Source organism: Cheilinus undulatus, linkage group 8, assembly GCF_018320785.1.
Source record: "Cheilinus undulatus linkage group 8, ASM1832078v1, whole genome shotgun sequence".
Taxonomy (NCBI): domain Eukaryota; kingdom Metazoa; phylum Chordata; class Actinopteri; order Labriformes; family Labridae; genus Cheilinus; species Cheilinus undulatus.
The window spans coordinates 7,272,439-7,290,388 of NC_054872.1; the positions used below are offsets into that span (position 1 = coordinate 7,272,439).

At 39.8% G+C, this 17,950-nt stretch overlaps 1 protein-coding gene across 1 annotated transcript in view; it reads left to right on the plus strand.

The window, feature by feature from the left end:
* Positions 1-5,224: 5,224 nt before the first annotated feature.
* The window catches only part of adgrb1a (adhesion G protein-coupled receptor B1a), a 151,601-nt gene continuing 138,875 nt past the window's right edge, over positions 5,225-17,950 (plus strand). The window contains exons 1-3 of the mRNA XM_041793579.1: positions 5,225-5,350; positions 9,305-9,409; positions 17,470-17,634. The gene's annotated coding sequence lies outside the window, so the exon portion shown is untranslated. The remainder of the gene's footprint in view (positions 5,351-9,304; positions 9,410-17,469; positions 17,635-17,950) is intronic.

Here is a 17,950-nt window from a genome sequence, read left to right on the forward strand (position 1 = left end):
CATCATATCAGCACACATCTTAATGGAGCGCATTAAATCAGAATGGTCAAACAGGGAATTTGACAATGACAATGGCATTTATCACACCTGGTTTAAGGGAAATATCTCCTCTCCAATCTCCTTTCAGATTAAGAGAGAAACAGCCTGTGGTGCTCTGCAAAATTCAAAAGAGCATATCTGTCTAATTCTAGTCTAAAATATCTTATTACTCTTATTTAAGCCACATTCACGTCCAGATAAACATCTTATGTGCAATCCAAATTAGCTAATGCCTCTCTCAGACACTCATGTGTATTTTGCTTCACCTAAGCTGATTTGTTTGTCTCATTTCAAGCAACACAGGCTTGATTTCATTTTGATATCAGAATCAAGACCTCTGCATGGACTTGTGGGATAAATGTGGCCTGTAATAAGACACATTTTAGGGATGTTTAAGGGCAAATACTTTCACATTTTAATGAAAACAAAATATACATGCATTGCATGTCTAAAGTTAAGAAAACAAATCCATGAAACAGTCAAAACTGGGTGTTATTTCTATAAGAGGAGGGCACAGCAGCGGTGGCTAAACATTGCAAAGTTGGTTTGCAGAATGAGGCTAAAGTTAGCATTTCTATCCTTTCTGGTCTTCCGATGCTTTACGTGTGAGTTTATCATGGCGAAGCGTATGACTTAACGTTATTATTCTGGCTCTTAATAGTGCTTAATTACACTATTTCTATGAGATGTTATTGCTATCAGTCCACTGCTGCTTATATCCTGGTTAAAGAGCATTATAGGCACATAGACATAATTGGAGAACAGTGGAGAATAGCTGTGTTAGTTTAGATGGAGCATTTAACCTGCATTTTAGGCCTGAACTGGATAGAAATATTAAGAAATAGCCATCTCTACAGTGGTAAGACATTTTTAGGAGAAGTTACACAAATAGGTTGTGGTTTTTGACATGTCCAGGGCAAGAGTTGTTGGTTTAGAGGCATCCTTCATATTCAAGTTTGATTTCCAGTTGTCATTATTTTTTGGCTCTGCTGAGGGGCAATCAAGATAGAGCCTGCACATGCATTAAAGTCCTCTATGACAAGCTTGGATAAAATTGTAATATTTAATCTAAACTGAAAGAGTAGATGATATTTGAATCCCAAATAAGGTCCATGAATGTAGGATTTTTAGATTCAAATATTGGTTTGATGAATTATTTCCAGGTTTAAAGGTGCAGTGTGTAATATTTAGCCTAGTAGCATTTAGCAGAACAAACAAGGCAAACATGGAACACTACATTTATAAGAAGCCCTATCTAAACTAGTGTTCAATCACCCAAATGTATAAATAGTTTTCTTATTATTTGTTCTTTTCAGTAATACTGCAGAAACTTACAGGATGCAAAAGTCTGAGATGGAAGGGTCCATGAAGGGGAACCTCCCCATGTATGAATAAAAGGCTTTTTCTAGGTTAATAAAAAAAAAATAGATCAGCTATATATTTTCGGTAGAGAGACCTACTACTTGGCTAAATATTACACACTGTTGCAGGAAAGCTAAGACATGTTGAACTTTTGCAATTATCTATATTAATTTTCAAAAAAAAAACAGACTTCAGTGCTTTGTTTTAGCTGATCTCTTACATTACTCTTGAGATTTTCAAAAGTTTTAAAAACCAGAGAATTTGAATAGATGTAACAGGACATGTGTTGATACGGACACTGCTGTAATAAAACTGCCATGACACGGTTTTGTTATTGTTTCTATGTAAATGTTAGATTTGACATGGACGACAGCTACATAATGAAGCAGCTGGAATCTGCATCTCTGTTTTTGCATCTCATTGATATTTTGCGCTGCTTACATTTGAGGGAAAGTTCTCTGTTATCATTCAGTCACCGAAGCTCACCTCCACAACACAGTTACTTAAATTACTTGAATTATTATTATTGTTTTTGGTGGTTAAAGTTGCACATATGGGGTTTCCAAAGTGAATGAGAAAACATAATATAAAGATTAATTGCTTTTGTTATCTTACAAGTAAGCTCTGATGCTTTGAATAGTTTCTGCTATAGGATACAGGACAACTTTACTGCTTTGGTTATGTTTTACAATCATGCTGCATATTCTATATTAGTGGTTCTCAAGCCTCAACATCCACCTCCACCTCCTTAATGACAAATCACAACACAAATGTCTTATTTTTGGCAATTACAACCAAAATATTTAAATAAAAATAGGGCAGTTGGGCAAAGCATGTGACAGAGACATGCCCTTCAAAATAAAAGCACATCATAAAATTCTGACCCCCTGAAAAAGGGCTTTGTGAACCACTCTGATGTGGAGCTTACAGAGCAGCTTACAGAAGACAGAGTTTCATGTTAACTTGCTCTGGAGCAGGTTAGCTGTTATGTTTATGCTGCCATGGTCTTCTACCCCTGGTGAGATGTAAGCCATATTTTTAGTCCTAAAAATCAAGAATTAACCCTTAAGTGACCTTTAAAACCAAACAGAGGCATCTGAGGTCAGCCACTCAAGATGTAAGCAGTAATATTGTTGGATTATTCAGCTCTTAAACAACCTAGATGTTATGTCTAACTGGTTATTAAGTCCTAACTGAATAGATTGTGACTAAACATTGTCGTAGGTGATGAGAGGACTGGTGACTTTCAGTGAAAATACTAAATATTGCCTCAGTTGTGAGGGACAGCAGAGAGGACAGAGAAAGATTTAGTTCAGCTAACTTCTTTCTGACCATGACGATGGGGTCTCTGAAAGTACAGCTACAGGCGTCTAGCAGGCTTATGTCTGATTTAAAGAGCTTTTCTTCTTTTCTGTGGATGTTTACAGACAAGATGGAGTTAAGAGGAAAATGGACCCAGAGAATCACAGATATACGGATTCTGATTTTAACAACTTAAGTTTGAGCTTAACTGAAAATGTAGAATCAAAACAGGAACATTTTCCTACTTTCTAAAGTTCCTTCATGCCTGTAAAAGCCAGAGCAGAAGGCATTATGTTTTCTGTACATCAACTTTTTAATTTGTTTCATATGACTTCATGGAAACCCCTCGGGTCAGTGCGCATGATTCATTGCAATGTGATCACACGTCTCCTGAGCATCATGGGGATTTTGGTATAAAAAATGCACTAATTATGTGGTATATCTGTTAGCTAACTGTTATTTAGTCATAACCTTTAAACTTGAACGGTACTGATCCTGTATGAGGAGCTTAAAGCAGGTTTTGGATGAAGCTGTAAAACTGTTTGTTCACACAGGCTGAACTCTGGCTGCTCTCCAAATCTACTGCTTGAAATGCCTCACTGTGGGATGAGCAAGCGTACCAAACTCCAGCAGATCATCAAGCATGGAGAGAAGTACTTAAAAAAAGTCTGCTACTGATCTTTGTGCTGAAAAATAAACTTAGAGATAGGAAAAAACAAGTAATGTACCAGATTTTAAAAATGGACCTTACTCCAAATGATTTATGATGACATTGATTTTGAGCTTTTGCTTTGGTACAAGTTAACCCAGGCTTCCATCTTTTATGCCAGCACATTGTAAATGTTGTGATAACATTATATGTAGTACATGCAGTTTCTGAAAGTTACAGCCTGAGTAACTGGGAAAGTCAGTCGTGAGTAGTAAGTGAGTAGTTTCTTGTGAAATCTATTGTTGATAGGACAGTGTAACACTTTATCGTAACTGGAAGTGATGCAAGCAAGTGTCAGCGACAGAAACAGCTTGATTTCATTGATTCACATTGTAGCATGTAAGCAATGCAGTGTGACACTTTGCCCCCATCGCCCCGTTCCTATTTTTCTCTCTGTTGCTTGTGTTGAGATGAGCAACATACAAGGAAATGGGTAGATAAGACAAAACCTGCGGGAGATGGGATATTTCCTTGATTTTCTTTCACTTTTCTTGCCCTGCAGAGTTAGTTAGCTTGTTTTAAAAAGTGGAGATGACTGTTCATTGATATTATCTACATCAGTGTTTGACTTGCGTCAACAAGTAGATAAACCGTTCACCTTAAAGCAGTTAAAGGCATGTCAATACAAAGCATGCCTCTTTCAGAATATGACAGAGAATAAAGTGAACATGTGATTCTGCGTGATGCAATGCAATGCAAGACAATGCAATGCAATGTGATGCAACAAAATGCAACATGATGCAATGCAATACAATGTGATGCAATGTGATTGCAATGCAATGAAATGTGATGCAATGCATTGAAGTGCAATGGGATGCAATGGGATACAACGCCGGAAATGTGATGCAACGCAATATTTTTCAATGAAATTTGAAGCTACACAATGCAATGGCATGCAATGTGATGCAATGTGGCTCAATGCGATACATTGAGATGCAATGCAATGCCAAGCAATGCAATGCAGCACAACATGATGTCTGGTGCCTGTGTGCTGTTAGGACACCATGTGAGAGGAAACTACTTTCAAAAGCAAGTGGTCATGCGTTTGATTTTTGGCCATTGAATAGAGTTGGTGTGCTAGGGTTGAGCGTGTGACATTTTTTCATTAGATTACCAGCCAGTGAAATGCATTAATAAGTGAGTGTGTAAAACCTCTTACAGCCAATATGACACCCATTAGAGATGAGTGAATAAAAACTTTTTGCTTGGGGCAGACATGCTAAGTCATTGTTTTCATTATCCTATATAAGTTGTTCTAAAATGAACAGCAAGAACCAATAAACCTCTCAGGATCATCATCATACACAGTGCATAAAGATTGCTGGATAACTGGAGGGTTTTCCTTTCTTCATATTGAACTGCTTGACTTCATTTCAGACTGGAAGAACTGTCTGATGATGAGGCCTTGATATAGCTTTTTGAGTCGCAGACAGCTTGTTGCAGGTCACTGCGAGTATTCAAAAGTGAAATGGGAAATAGAAATCTCTATTTTAAAGGCTGCAAATGAAAATATTTATTTGCAGTAGAATATTTCATTAGATAAAATCATTCTGAGTTTTGAAAATGATCATACGTATTTTTACTCTGAAACTCCAGGCCTGATAAACACTCCAGCCCCCTTCACGTCCACTCTGCTGTGTATGTAAGCAGGCGGTTGGCGCTATATGAGATAATACAGAAATTCCTGGCTGTAGGCTGTATTAATGCCATTCCCCACTGGTGTTTTTTCACTTTCTGTCCCTTGTGCTCTATCAGTGACCACTGCTCTTTGTTTTCTAGGTGGCTGGAGTTCATGGGGTCAGTGGGCACACTGCAGCAGCGAGTGCGGAGGCGGGATTCAGATCCGGACTCGGACCTGTCAGTCTCCTCCTGAGGACTCATACCTCTGTGAGGGGGTGGTGGAGGAAGGCCGACCCTGTAACTCTCAGCCGTGCTCGGGTGAGCTCCTCTCTCTCTCTGTGTTTGAGTCCACGTTTACTCCACATCCATGTCTGTCAGTGAGTGGCCTTTCATGCTTCGTGGTTAACTCAGAGCGTGTGCTGTGTGCTTTTTTCTGTGTGACATCTTGTTCATCTGCTTGTGTGTCCGTCCTCTATAAGTCAGTGCTTTGACTTAAGGAGTGCATGTTGGAAAGGGGACTTTGATCGATGAAAAATTACAATGACATGGTTTTAAGACCATGCATGCACAGTATGTCAAAATCATTACACTCACAAATGGCTAAAGGACACAGAAAATCACTTTGGAGACTTTTATTTACTAGTGTCAGAGCTTTCACTGGATTGTTTTAAAGATTATTTCTTTTGTTCAGAAACAACAGCATTAGGAGGAGTATGAGGGTCGGACATGAAAAAGAGAAATGGGAGGAAGATGATATCTTTTTTCATCATGCACTTCAAGGAACAGGTTGAAATGTCAAGAAAAAATCAAATATTGAGGGAATACAAGTAGAAATACTGAAAAAGGTCAGAATGTCAAGATAAAAGTCTAAGGCCCGATTTTGACTCTATTTGTGCATGGTGCAGAGTGATTTGGAGCATGTCTGTCTGCAGTTTTCTCTCTTGAAGGCACATAATCTGGTTGCAAACTCAAGCACAGAGTCAAATATGCTGGATTATGTGCCTTGATTATTAATGGTGTCTTTTCTGAGTAACTTTGCTCAGCATCAACTGCCATCCACTTTAAGAACATCTGGCACTATGTTACTTACATGGCAGATTTTAGTTTTTATTCTTTAGCAGACTGAAGTGCAGCCATCTCATTAAACTTATCTCCTTTTATCTGCCACTAAACACAGAACATACAAAGGATGCTGTATAAAATATTTGCTGATGGAGGGTTTATTCCCCTGGTTTGTTCCTACATCATCAGAAACGATAAATAAGACATGGTAAAAACTTAAAAAGCATACATTTGCTGAATATCAAAAACTGCATACGCACCAGCAGGATCAGACAGGATTTATGTCGATTTATGTCAGCTGTAAATATTTATTTCCCCATTTTGTCCTTGGCTGTATTCTTTAACAGTGGTTCTCAACTGGTTGGGCAATTGTGCCCACCACTGCCTCTTTATGAGGAATCGTGACCCAAAAAAACATTCAAAATTTAAACCACTAAACCACTAAAATGTATGCAATGTTGCAGTCTAGATCTGAAATGCAACAAAAAAATGACTGAAAAAAGTGAAAAGATGAAACAACTGTGTTTAAAAAGCACATAATTACTCAAAGACATGCATGCATGTAATTGATTTTAATCCATTTTCCCAAGATAGCATTGAAATTTGGTCATTTTTCAAGGAATCTCCTTGTTATCTTAGTAACACCCAGGGAAAGAATAAAAATGAGTCTTGAGAACAAGAGTACAATTTACTCATCACAGGACAACGTGAAAAATGTTCGGATGTACTGTATGGCTTTGTACAGTACAGACTTTGTTGAACTTTTTCCTCCCTGGTACGCAAATGTGTACCGGGGGGAAACAGCTCCGTGACTCACTTTTGGGTCCAGACCCACCAGTTGAGAACCACCGCTATAACAGATGTTTAATGAAAAGTAGACATCCTGTTTTAATATATGTGGACTATCTTGTTCATGATACTTACAGTTTAGTACAGGGGGGTCAAACTCAAGACCCGGGGGCCAAATCCAGCCTATGGTTCTGTTGCACCCGACCCGCAAGACTATATCATACTTCTATTGTAATTGGCTCGCTGGTATGAGGTCTGCAGATTTACTACAGTATAAACATGCAAACTTAACCTTTGAAAGGTGAAAAAGTGAAGAGTAAAAATATGTAGATAAGTCAGGAATGTGGGGAAAATTAATCAATTTGTTTTCATTTCATATTTTCAATTTTACATCTCACAATCAAATTTATTGTTTGACTTTCTATTTCATTAATTTCAATTTCACAGTGTTGACTTTTTATATCAAAATTAAACCTTTAAAATTCACAGTTGTGAATTTAAAGTCATATTTGGACCTTTTCAACTCACTGTTTCCTATTTGATCTTACCTTTTGACCCTTTCAACTCCTAACTTTGACTTCTAATCCCAAATTTTGACCTTTTAGACTCACAATTAAAAATTTTAACTTATGTTTTAACCCTTCAAACTCATGATTCGAATTTTATGTAATATTTCCATTCTTACAACACCCAACTTTGACATTCTTACTAATATACTTGCCATTTAAAATCATTATTTTGAATTTGAATTTTGTGCTTTGACCTTTTGAACTAATAGTTTGGCTAAGTTAAGTTTGACTTTTATATCAGATTTTGAGCAGTTAAACGTGTGATTTTGACTTTTTTAAATCTGATAACCATTTATCATCAGTGCTCAGTTACTTTTCCTCTTTTTTTTTTTTTTTTTTTTTTTTTTTTTTTACCGGTGCAGATAACAGTTTATGGTTAAATGTTGACGCTGTTAGGCTGTCAGGTTAGATCTAAATTCAGAATCCTGCATCTGCTGTGACTGAGTTTGACACCCCTGGTTTAGTATAGGATTGAGCACACATCCAACTCTTTGCTGCATGAGAACGTGTGAGTTCGTGTCCCTTGGTTTTACTGTTTATTAGACAAAACGTATGATGAAGCATGCAAACAAAATTGTCTGTGTCTGCCCACAGTCTCATAACAAAAAACAAACAAACAAACAAATAAACAAAATTTTATTTGAACAAATCAGAAAATGCTCTGATTTTTTAAATGTAGATGAGGTGTGCATCTCATTTCTTTGTTCTCGACAAAGGAATTGTTGAAGGCCACTACTTATAAGGAAACAATCTCACCAAGGGGTGAGTGACAGGAACACGGGGGAGATGCCTGCGCTGTTAGTTGGATGTATGATAGTACTCAGTACTTTGAGAAAAAAGATGAATAATCAAAATGTTTAGAAGGTTAAATGTTGAGAAAAAATAGCATTGCATAGCCTTGGATTGGCAAGATTTCCTGGCTGTCATCAGGTGGATCTGTTGAAAAAAAAAGACAGCACGGTGCATCTGGCATGCACCAGAAACAGACCAGAGCATGAGCAGAGAACTGCAAAAATGTGCAAAGATGTAGCGATTTGCTCTGGAGTGCTTTTGTATGCAGGTGGCCGCACAGACGGAGTATGTGGAATTTGAAGGTTAGCCGGTGAAGAGATCAGCAAGGATGCAGCTTTGGCAGCAGTTTGATCAGAACTGGACTACATTTCTTTGTTAAAAGAAGAGCAAAAAAAACACACTGAAAGCTTTTCTTGTTGGAAAAAAATGTTGTTGTTTTTTTTGCACTCTCCTTTGATCGGCTTTAGCAAGAGATTAATTTACAAACAGGCCCCACTGATGGTGAGAAATCGGCTGCATGGACATATGAAACAGGCTATCTGGCATGTCAGATTCTTAGAAACTGTTGCCATGTTGGAAATAAAAATGGAAATGTAGAGGAGAAAAAGCCAACATCTTGGAAAAATGTACTTCCCAAGTATTCTTGTCTTTTCAACTTTTTTTCTTGAAGAGCGTAATGAACAAAAACCTTCCTTATCTCTATCTCTTCTCATGTCTGACCCTGCTACTCCTCTGTGATCAGCTTTTTTCTCACTAATATCTCACACACCAGGTTGTCATCACTGTAGATGTGTTAATGTGTTTTTAATGTTAGCCATGCTATCAGAGAGATTTAAAAACTTTAACACACCCGATCACACAGCACATAAATGAACACTGCACACATTTACAGCACACGTAAACCAACAGCACAACAAAAGTCCCAAGTTTGGCTGATGCTGTTCTGGGTGACCAATCACGTCACGGTTGTGTCCCAAAATATAAGCCATTCAATGAAGGAGCTGTGGTTGCTAACTCCCGCCCCCTCCTCCCCCCCGGCCTTGCCTCATCCCCCCTTTAGGCAAAGGTCGCCATCTCTCTCGCAGCCAATCGCTTCGCTCGGTGGACAGCCGCAAGCGTGATGACGTAGACAAGCCCCGCAGCGGACCGCAGAGCCCTCAGACAGGTAAGACAACGGGACGCAGAGGGATCCCATGCATCAGTCACTGTGGCAGCTTGGGTGACCACCACACTCGAACAATACACAGTTAAACACAGCACAGTAGAGAGGTGCACTCAGCAGGAATACTCACATCTATCAAAATCTCCCAAAGTAGTGCCTCAAACGCAGTGGACTAATTCCAACATGGACCCTGACTGGACATAGTGCTACTGTACTTTATGTGAGGTCATTACAGGACACTGTGCCCTGTCTGTAAAAACTATCTATCCAATGGAGTCTTCCCTTTCTCTTAAAGTGATACTCCACCCAAAATCAGGATAATCCACCTCTGTAGACCCAAACAGAGACCACGTCAGGTCTGGACAGCATGTATCCTAAGACTTCTTTTCTGAAATGGTTTTAGCCTAACATACAGCAGAACGGTGAGAAGAAAGGGTTGGCTGAGGGAGACAAACCTCAGTTTTTTGACACCCATACGTCTGTACTTCCAGCCTGTTCTTGTTGAAGCAATACCCAGGAACCCCTGAAGGTAATACCTTTGCTTTGGCAAAACCATCCAGATTGATGCAAAAGAAATCATCAAATCTTTGTGCTTATAGGTTAAAGGTCATGTTTATTGTGACTTCTTCCAACTGGCATGGCTTTATTAACAGGTATAACAGAACATGCTACCATCAAAAGGGTTCAAAGAGAAGTAATAACCAGAAAATGAGCTTTTGATGCCGTTTATTGAATGTTTTCTTTTAATGGGATGAGGATCAACATGAGGAATTCTTGTTCTGTATCACTGATCTTTGCACCAATGTGCAACCAGCTTGGATCTAAGAAGGCATTTATTTTCTTTTGCAGTCAAAGTTCAGTGAGTTTTATCAATTTCCTGGATCAAAGACTGAAGTGGGTTCATTTTTATTTTGTAATGAGTTTGAAAGATTGTCAAAGCCTGGAGGATCTGTGCACAATCTTCTCTTGCTCCTGACTTAGACTACCAACAACCACAAGCTCTGCAGAGACACAAAGCAAATCTCATTTTTCTTTCCCTTATAAATCTCCATGGCTTGTGATTGACTGGGGACCATTCCAGGCTGGACCCTGCTTGTCATCCAGTGACAGGTAGGGTTGGCTTCAGCCCCCCTGGCCCTGTGATACTGTAAGCTGTACAGATTGATGGCCGTGGAATAATCTGCCTTGTTTAGTAGGCCCAATCTGGACTGTTTTCTTTTTTATTTAAGATTGCTTTTTTAGATTTTTATGTCTTTTTCATGTAGAAAGGGCAGTGGAGAATATGGATGTGATGTCTGTTTCCCCTGTCAGCTTAAGGCCAAATTAAATTCTGTTTAACCAGCTAGTCTAAAGAGAAGAACCTACTTAGAAAACAGTCAAATTCATCACAGGTTTACTGTGTTGTAGTGTGTGATGTGAGCCTGATATACTGTGTAGAGCGTAGCTAACATTAGCAGCTAACGCCGCCAGTCTTTGTTCCTTTTTTCAGACTAATATCATGTTTTGATTTTTGGCCTGTTGTTGCAATTTTTCTCTACTGCTGGTTAACAAATGAAATATGGATTTCTGCCGGCAGATAAAGCTTTTATTTCTTGCAAGAAAGGTCGATCAGCGCACACAGGAGCAGTCAGTATGCAGCCAAAGACCCAGAACCTGGAGAGACTAAAGCATTTATGCTTGAGGAACACCCCCATCTAAGGTATGCTTAGCCTTGCTTCCTCTGTCTGGGAAGAATCCACACCAGCACAGGGCTTTGTTACCAGGCGGTCTGGACATCACAATTTAAAATACAAAAGGACCTTTTGATTCAGTCATGGGCCCCAGGTTTAACACCTATACAGGAACTAGCACAGTCATCCTTGTTGCTTCGTGTTTACATATGCAGTAAAGTCGACCCCTTCCTAGCCTTATCGTTTTCCCATGTCTGTGAGAGGCTAGGCTCCATAGAAAAGAGAACAGTGGGGTTGTTGGAGGAAAGAAGTGAGAGAAAAGGAGGTAAAATCCCATTACAGGTCACTTGTCGCTTTAGTTGGGTAGTAATAGTTAAGTTCAACCCTCAACAGCCTACATATCCATTTACTACTTAAAACATGGCCGTACTGTGCTGTTCCTACTATATGCTAGCTGCTAAGTTTCTCATATTTATGTCCGGTAAAGTGCCGGGGAAAGCTCAGACAGAAAGGCAGCAGCCATTCACTGAAGCTACAGCGGCGTCTAGTGGCAGGAGGTTTATCACAGTTTAAAAGAGCATTATAGTCCGGCATTTCAAGCCTGTGTTTGTAAAAATTAGCTAGTCTGTCTGACTCTTAAATCTCACGCCAGCTAACCATGTGCATTCCTAGTGGATAGTAGTATTTCACAGTTTCGTTTCTTTGCTGATGACGTCAGCAACGGAGGACTCCAGATAGAAGTTTCTGCATAGAGAAATGCTACCAAAAGGCCATTTTAGTTCTGTGAATACTTTTGTTTCCCTGTTTTGTGTAGTGGTTTGATGGTGGAAAAATCCCTGTTTTATGTAGGGATTGTACTCAATGTATGGTGAAATATTCTGATGATAATTCCAGTGCACAGGTCCAGATTTAGATGTGAGTACTAACTTTCCTCCATTCTCATTCATTCCTAATGGCTGGCCCACACTTTTCTGCTCTACATCCAGCATTCCTGCATCATTGGGCCACGTGATTGCAGTTTCTGTACTTTCGCTGTGCTTATTTAAAATTGTATTGTTGCAGATTTTCCTGGTGATCAATACTTCTTATCAGTCAAATATGACTCTGGCATGCTGGGAGAATTCAGAAGTTTTATGTGGATCTCCACAATGTGGCAGTATGAGCAAAGCAGAAAGTCGATTGCTCCTGTCATCCATTCAGTTTTACACAAGAGGGGATCTCAGCCAAGCAAGAAAAGCCTGCCTGCTACCAACGTAATCCCTCCACATCCTTTGCAGGTGAAAATAGCAGGCTACTGATGTCTCCCACTTTGCCCACAAGGCCAACTCTTCAGGTGAACCAACAGACTTATTGAACCAGTATGCTGAAGGTTGTGCAAGACAGTGTTGTAGAAGCAAGCAAACACTTAAAATGGTCTTTTTTCTTATCTCTGAAAAGGTGCTCTGCAAATTCTGAGTCTCATAGTTCTGCCTAAGCACACTGTATTTGGCCAAATAAATACATGATATATCTGTATCCAAGTTAAAATTTTGCTATCCACTTAAGGCTGCACAGCGGCCCAGGGGTTAGCACTGTTGCCTCACAGCAAGAAGGTCTCTGGTTCCCTTTCTGGTCAGGGCCTTTCTGTGTGGACTTTGCATGTGTGCGTTCTCTCCGGGTACTGCGGCTTCCTCCCACCACCAAAAACATGCTCATTAGGTTAAGTGGTGACTCTAAATTGACCGTAGGTGTGAGTGTGAGCATTGAGCATTCTTTGTCTCTATAGGCCTCTCGCCAAATGACAGCTGGGATAGGCTCCAGCCCCCCCGCGACCCCTAACAGGATAAGCAGTATAGAAATTGGATGGATTGATGACGCCATTAGAGGGGGATGACATACAGAAAAGGAGCCATAAGCCGGATATGAATTCACTTTGTAGCTGTTTTGTTTCTGAAGGTGTATTCATGGTGCATTTCTGTGATGGCAGCATAATGAGGGTCAGCCATCTTTAAATCTTGAGAAATGTATGTTACTGCGACAGCACCTAAATAAGCTAACCAATGTTATCACATTCCATCTAAATTTCAGTTTGAATGCAGAAAATAAGAGAGAATCATTGATCTCATCATCCATTTTTGGTAGAAATCTAAGATGTGTTTTCTTAAGTTGTTGAGCTGTTTTTGTGTAAGGAAGCCTCAAACATGTCTGGTTATGTTTTCACCCTAATAAGAGGCTTTGATTCATATATGATTTAAAAATGAATGGAAATGAAGTCAACGCTGATTATAGCCTTATAGAGAAGTAAAATACAAATTTTCCCGTCTACAGAGGTGCAGGTTTTACAGAAGAAGGTGGATTTTGTGTGAAGTATCACTTTAATTTGCTAATTGATTCCCCACATCCTGTTTAGTTCTCTGCTCCCTGCTTTCCCAGCTGTGACTGCTCAATTTCCCTGTTTTTGGTCAAACAACCCGTCCAATCAGCAGTCATGGCCTCTGAAGAGATGACTGACATATCCTCAGCCAGTGGCATTCACTTCTCTTTTGGAAGTCAATGCAAAGGATATGACATCAGAGCCCGACAGATGAAGAACGACAAGCAGAACAGAGGCTGGGGTGCATTTCAGGGGCTGCCTCCTTTGAAAGACCCAATGTAGGATGTTTGATAGAAAATATCACCTGCTTGATCTGCATTTGCTTTCCATATGAGATGCTCTCCTTTTCTTCAGGCCTTCTTTCAAGCTCCCGTTGTTGGCTTTTAAAAATGACTCATGCACAACAGTCAGGAACTGCCTTTATACTTGGACTAGTTGTTAAGTCTCCAAGTAAAGGCTCATTTATGCTCAACAGACAATTTACATACAGATCCAGACGAGATGGAGCGTTATGTTCCTGTTCATCCTTATTTCTGCATTTTCTCTGGAAACATACGGAGCAAACTTTGCACTTCCACTGGGAATTAAGTGTGCAGTGTTGATTAGAACAACTGGCAACTTAGGCCAGAGCACTGAAACGAAAATGCCCTAAACGTAGCCGACCCTTTTGAGTTTACAGGTGCATCTTTTAGACTTATGGTTCTGTTTATGCATAAAGGAGCATAAATGAGCCTGAAGGCCTCATTTATGTATGAAATGATATGTGACAGTTTCATCCACCAGTTTGTGACTGAAAGGCTTTGAAGGAGGCGTCCCCTGAAATGTTGCACAACTAGAATCTACCCTCGATCACACCACAACCCTTCCTCTTTTGGCCTCAGAGGCTGCATCCTGCATGATAATTAGTTATGGCCCTCTCCTTTCCTTTCCTTTTCCTCCTTTTTCTCCCTCTATCCCGCTATCCTTTACCCGCTCCCCCCTCCCCCTCCTCAGTAGACTCAGCTTCAGGTGAGGAGTGGTCAGCGTGGAGTGTGTGTTCTGCCACGTGTGGGGAGGGCTGGCAGAGTCGCACTCGTTTCTGTGTGTCCTCCTCCTACAGCACCCAGTGTAGTGGGCCACTGCGAGAGCAGAGACCTTGCAACAATTCTGCTGTCTGTCCAGGTAAGCTCCCACATCCCCGGTCCACTACCACCTTCCTGCGCTCGCCCAGCCCTCTCCTGGACCCTACCTCACCCATACAAGCCACACCGGACTGTCCTTGTAGGCACTTAGCAAACCCACAGGGCAACCTAAACTCTCACTAAATAGAAATAGCTTGCCTGCATTTAAGAACAATAAGCTAGCAGAGATTTAACCAGGCACTCCTTCATGCAGACAGGCTGGGAGACTCCTTACGTTAGAAAGTAATATTTTAAGTGAGCAATGTATAGCTAATCCCTGTTAAGCCAAACAGCAGAGTAAGGCTGGCTATGCACTAGATCAGTGCTTCCTCAAGAGTGGGTTCCAGAGGTGCTGCATGTGGGCCAGGAGAGATCATTAAATAAATAAATGAAAGCTAGAAACATAATTTAGAAAAATTGAAAACACTAAGAGTTCACAGGGAAACTCAGTTTTTGGAATACACATTTTGAGTTTTTGTTAGGGGTGTATAAGTTTTGGTGGGCCTCAGAAGATTTTCTTTATATTTTCTTTATTTCTTTAGATTTTCTTTATACTCGTTATATTTTTTTAAATATAAAACTAACAAAGCTACGTAAGCTGCATAGCTATGTAGCTAATGTATCTAAATCTAAAGTACCAGCACTTAAGTAACATAGCGACATAACTAACACGACAAAAGCTAAAGCAAACTAAGCTGCGTTAGCAACATACAGTAGTAGCTACATGATCGTTGTAGCTGTGGCCATTGAAGTTGTAGCTACATAATTAATGCAGCTAATGAAAACAAAGCCATGTTAGCTATGTGAACTAGTAGCTACATAATAGTTGTTGTTGTGACTGATAAAGTTGTAGCTACATAACTAATATAGCTAACGCAAACAAAGCTGTGTTGGCCATGTAAACCACATAGGCCTAGGTAATGTAGGTACCTAACTAATGTGGTTGAATATATAGCTAACGGAGCTATATATTAGCTATGTAAGCTTCATAGATACAGTAGATTTGTAGCTAATTATTTTATTTATCCATTTATTTGTCAGGGACAATACATCAACATTGCTGCATTTGATTACAGTGCAACTGATATAATGTATAGAAGACTTTTAGCCATGGCTGATTTACAGTCCTTCTGATCTAAAGCAAACAAAGCCACATTAGCTGCATAAACTAGTACCTACATAATTGCTGTAGTTGCGGCTGTCGACTGTGTCAGCTACATAACTATGTAAAGCAAAGGAAGCTGCATTTGTTACATATACTTCATAAATAACTTAGCTACATCAATAATTTAGCCAAAGTTAGAGCAAACAAAGCTTTTTTATCTATATGTTAGGCTACATTTGCCAGTTTTAGAGGTAGTCATATGAATGGTGGCTTTAGCTTTGTTAGCTCTAGTGAAAGCCTTTTCTATACCATAGCTACATTAACTAATGTCTCACATAGTTTGATCGACTATGTAGCTAATTGAGCTGTGTTAGCTTTAGCTCAAGATAGCGAAGCAACATTGGCTTTTGTAGTCATTTTTAACCATGTAGGTAGCAAGCTATGATAGCTTTAGCTAAAGCACTCTGTTTAACCTCTGAAATGCTGCTTAGTCTGTTAAAGTCTCTCAGATTGTTGCACTGGCAAATCGTGTCCCCTCCACTCTGACAGAGGAGTCTGAAGTTTTGGGTCTGCAGCCAGACGCCTCTTGATCTATTCGAATCTAAAAAATATGGAAGACCCCAGACATGATAGGCTTGAACAGATTGTTTCAAATTATTTACTTCTGACCAGTGGTTCTCTACTGGTCAAACCTCAGGACCCAAAAACAACTCCTCAATGAGAAATGTTGACCCAAATATCAGATTTTTTTTTTTTTCAATTGATTGAATTTATTTGATTACAAAACAACAACAACAACAATTACAGATGGATTGCTCAGTCCTGGCATTTACCAACAACCAGATTCTTCTTCAGTCATAGTACTGAACAACTTTATTGACATTTTGCAATAATAAATGTCTTTTTTTTGCCTGCAGTATCTATGTTTGAGAACCATTGCATTAGACAATTCTGCCAGGTCAAGAGACCACAAACCTGATGTTTGCTGTTCTGAGTTCACAGTTGAGGTTTTTTAGACAAACAGAGAATTCTCACAGAAACTTGCATCAAAAATATGACTTCTAAAGAAAGTAAACATGAAGGGCAATCAGCAGAATTATGGGCTGTCCTTGCAGGCTACTGTTTTGCAGAAATGTGTCTGAGACGCTGATAGCTGCCATGATTATGAGCTTCAGAAGTAGTTGTTGGTTATGCTTCTCATTGGCTATTGTGGCTAATCCATTGGATGTAATCCAGTCTGAAACTGTATCAAACATCTTTGAGTTTAGGATTCAGGATCAGGAGACGCTAGACTCAATCAGGAGTAGTAAACTAATTGTATAGACACCACACACTGGACTTTTATTTGGACCAAGGACTGGTTGTGACAAGACTGGAACTGGGTCAGTCTGCTACACTTTGGTCTAACTGGGCCCAAAATCCAGTCCAAAAATGTCTAGTGCTGTGGTTCTCTACTGGTTTAGCATCAGGGCCCAGCACCTCAACTCAAACATCTGAATGTTTAAATCAGAATTAAATGTTTTAATAAAAGAATGGAAGAATGGTTGACACATATTTTTTCCAGGCAAACATCTACAACCCACTGAAAATGGCTTTGCGACCCACTATTGGGTCCCAGTCCACCAGTTGAGAACCAGGGGTCTAGTGTATAGCCAGCCAAGTTAATTAAAGTTCTCACTGTTTAGACTCTATATGAAGTTCTCTGTGTTTCGGGGCTGTGAAGTGAGCTCATGTTTGTCTGTCTATAAATCATACCCTAGCTGCTCTGATTGCAGTGCACGGCGCTTGGGACGAGTGGTCGCCGTGGAGTTTGTGCTCATCGACCTGTGGCCGAGGTTACAGGTCCCGAACACGAACGTGCACCCCCCCTCAGTTTGGGGGAGATCCCTGTGACGGACCTGAGAAACAAACCAAATTCTGCAACATCGCTGTCTGTCCAGGTAAGGAACACTAAAATAAGACAGATTTCACCACAATCAGTTTGAATGTATGTTAGAGAAAATGCTTCCACAAGACAATGAACAAAACAACTTACAAGATTAGATATAACATGCTTTTTGCACCTGTTAATGTTTTAACGTGACATCTACAAGGGACAACAGGCAGAAATCAGCCACCTACTGTAATCTTGCATGTTATTATAATTTAAACTAGTACCTTATTTCTCTGAGCTTTTTTAGTCTATATTTTGGACAAGACGGGACGGTGAATAGTGTGGGAAATTAGGGAAGGTAAGTGAAGAATGACATGCCATAA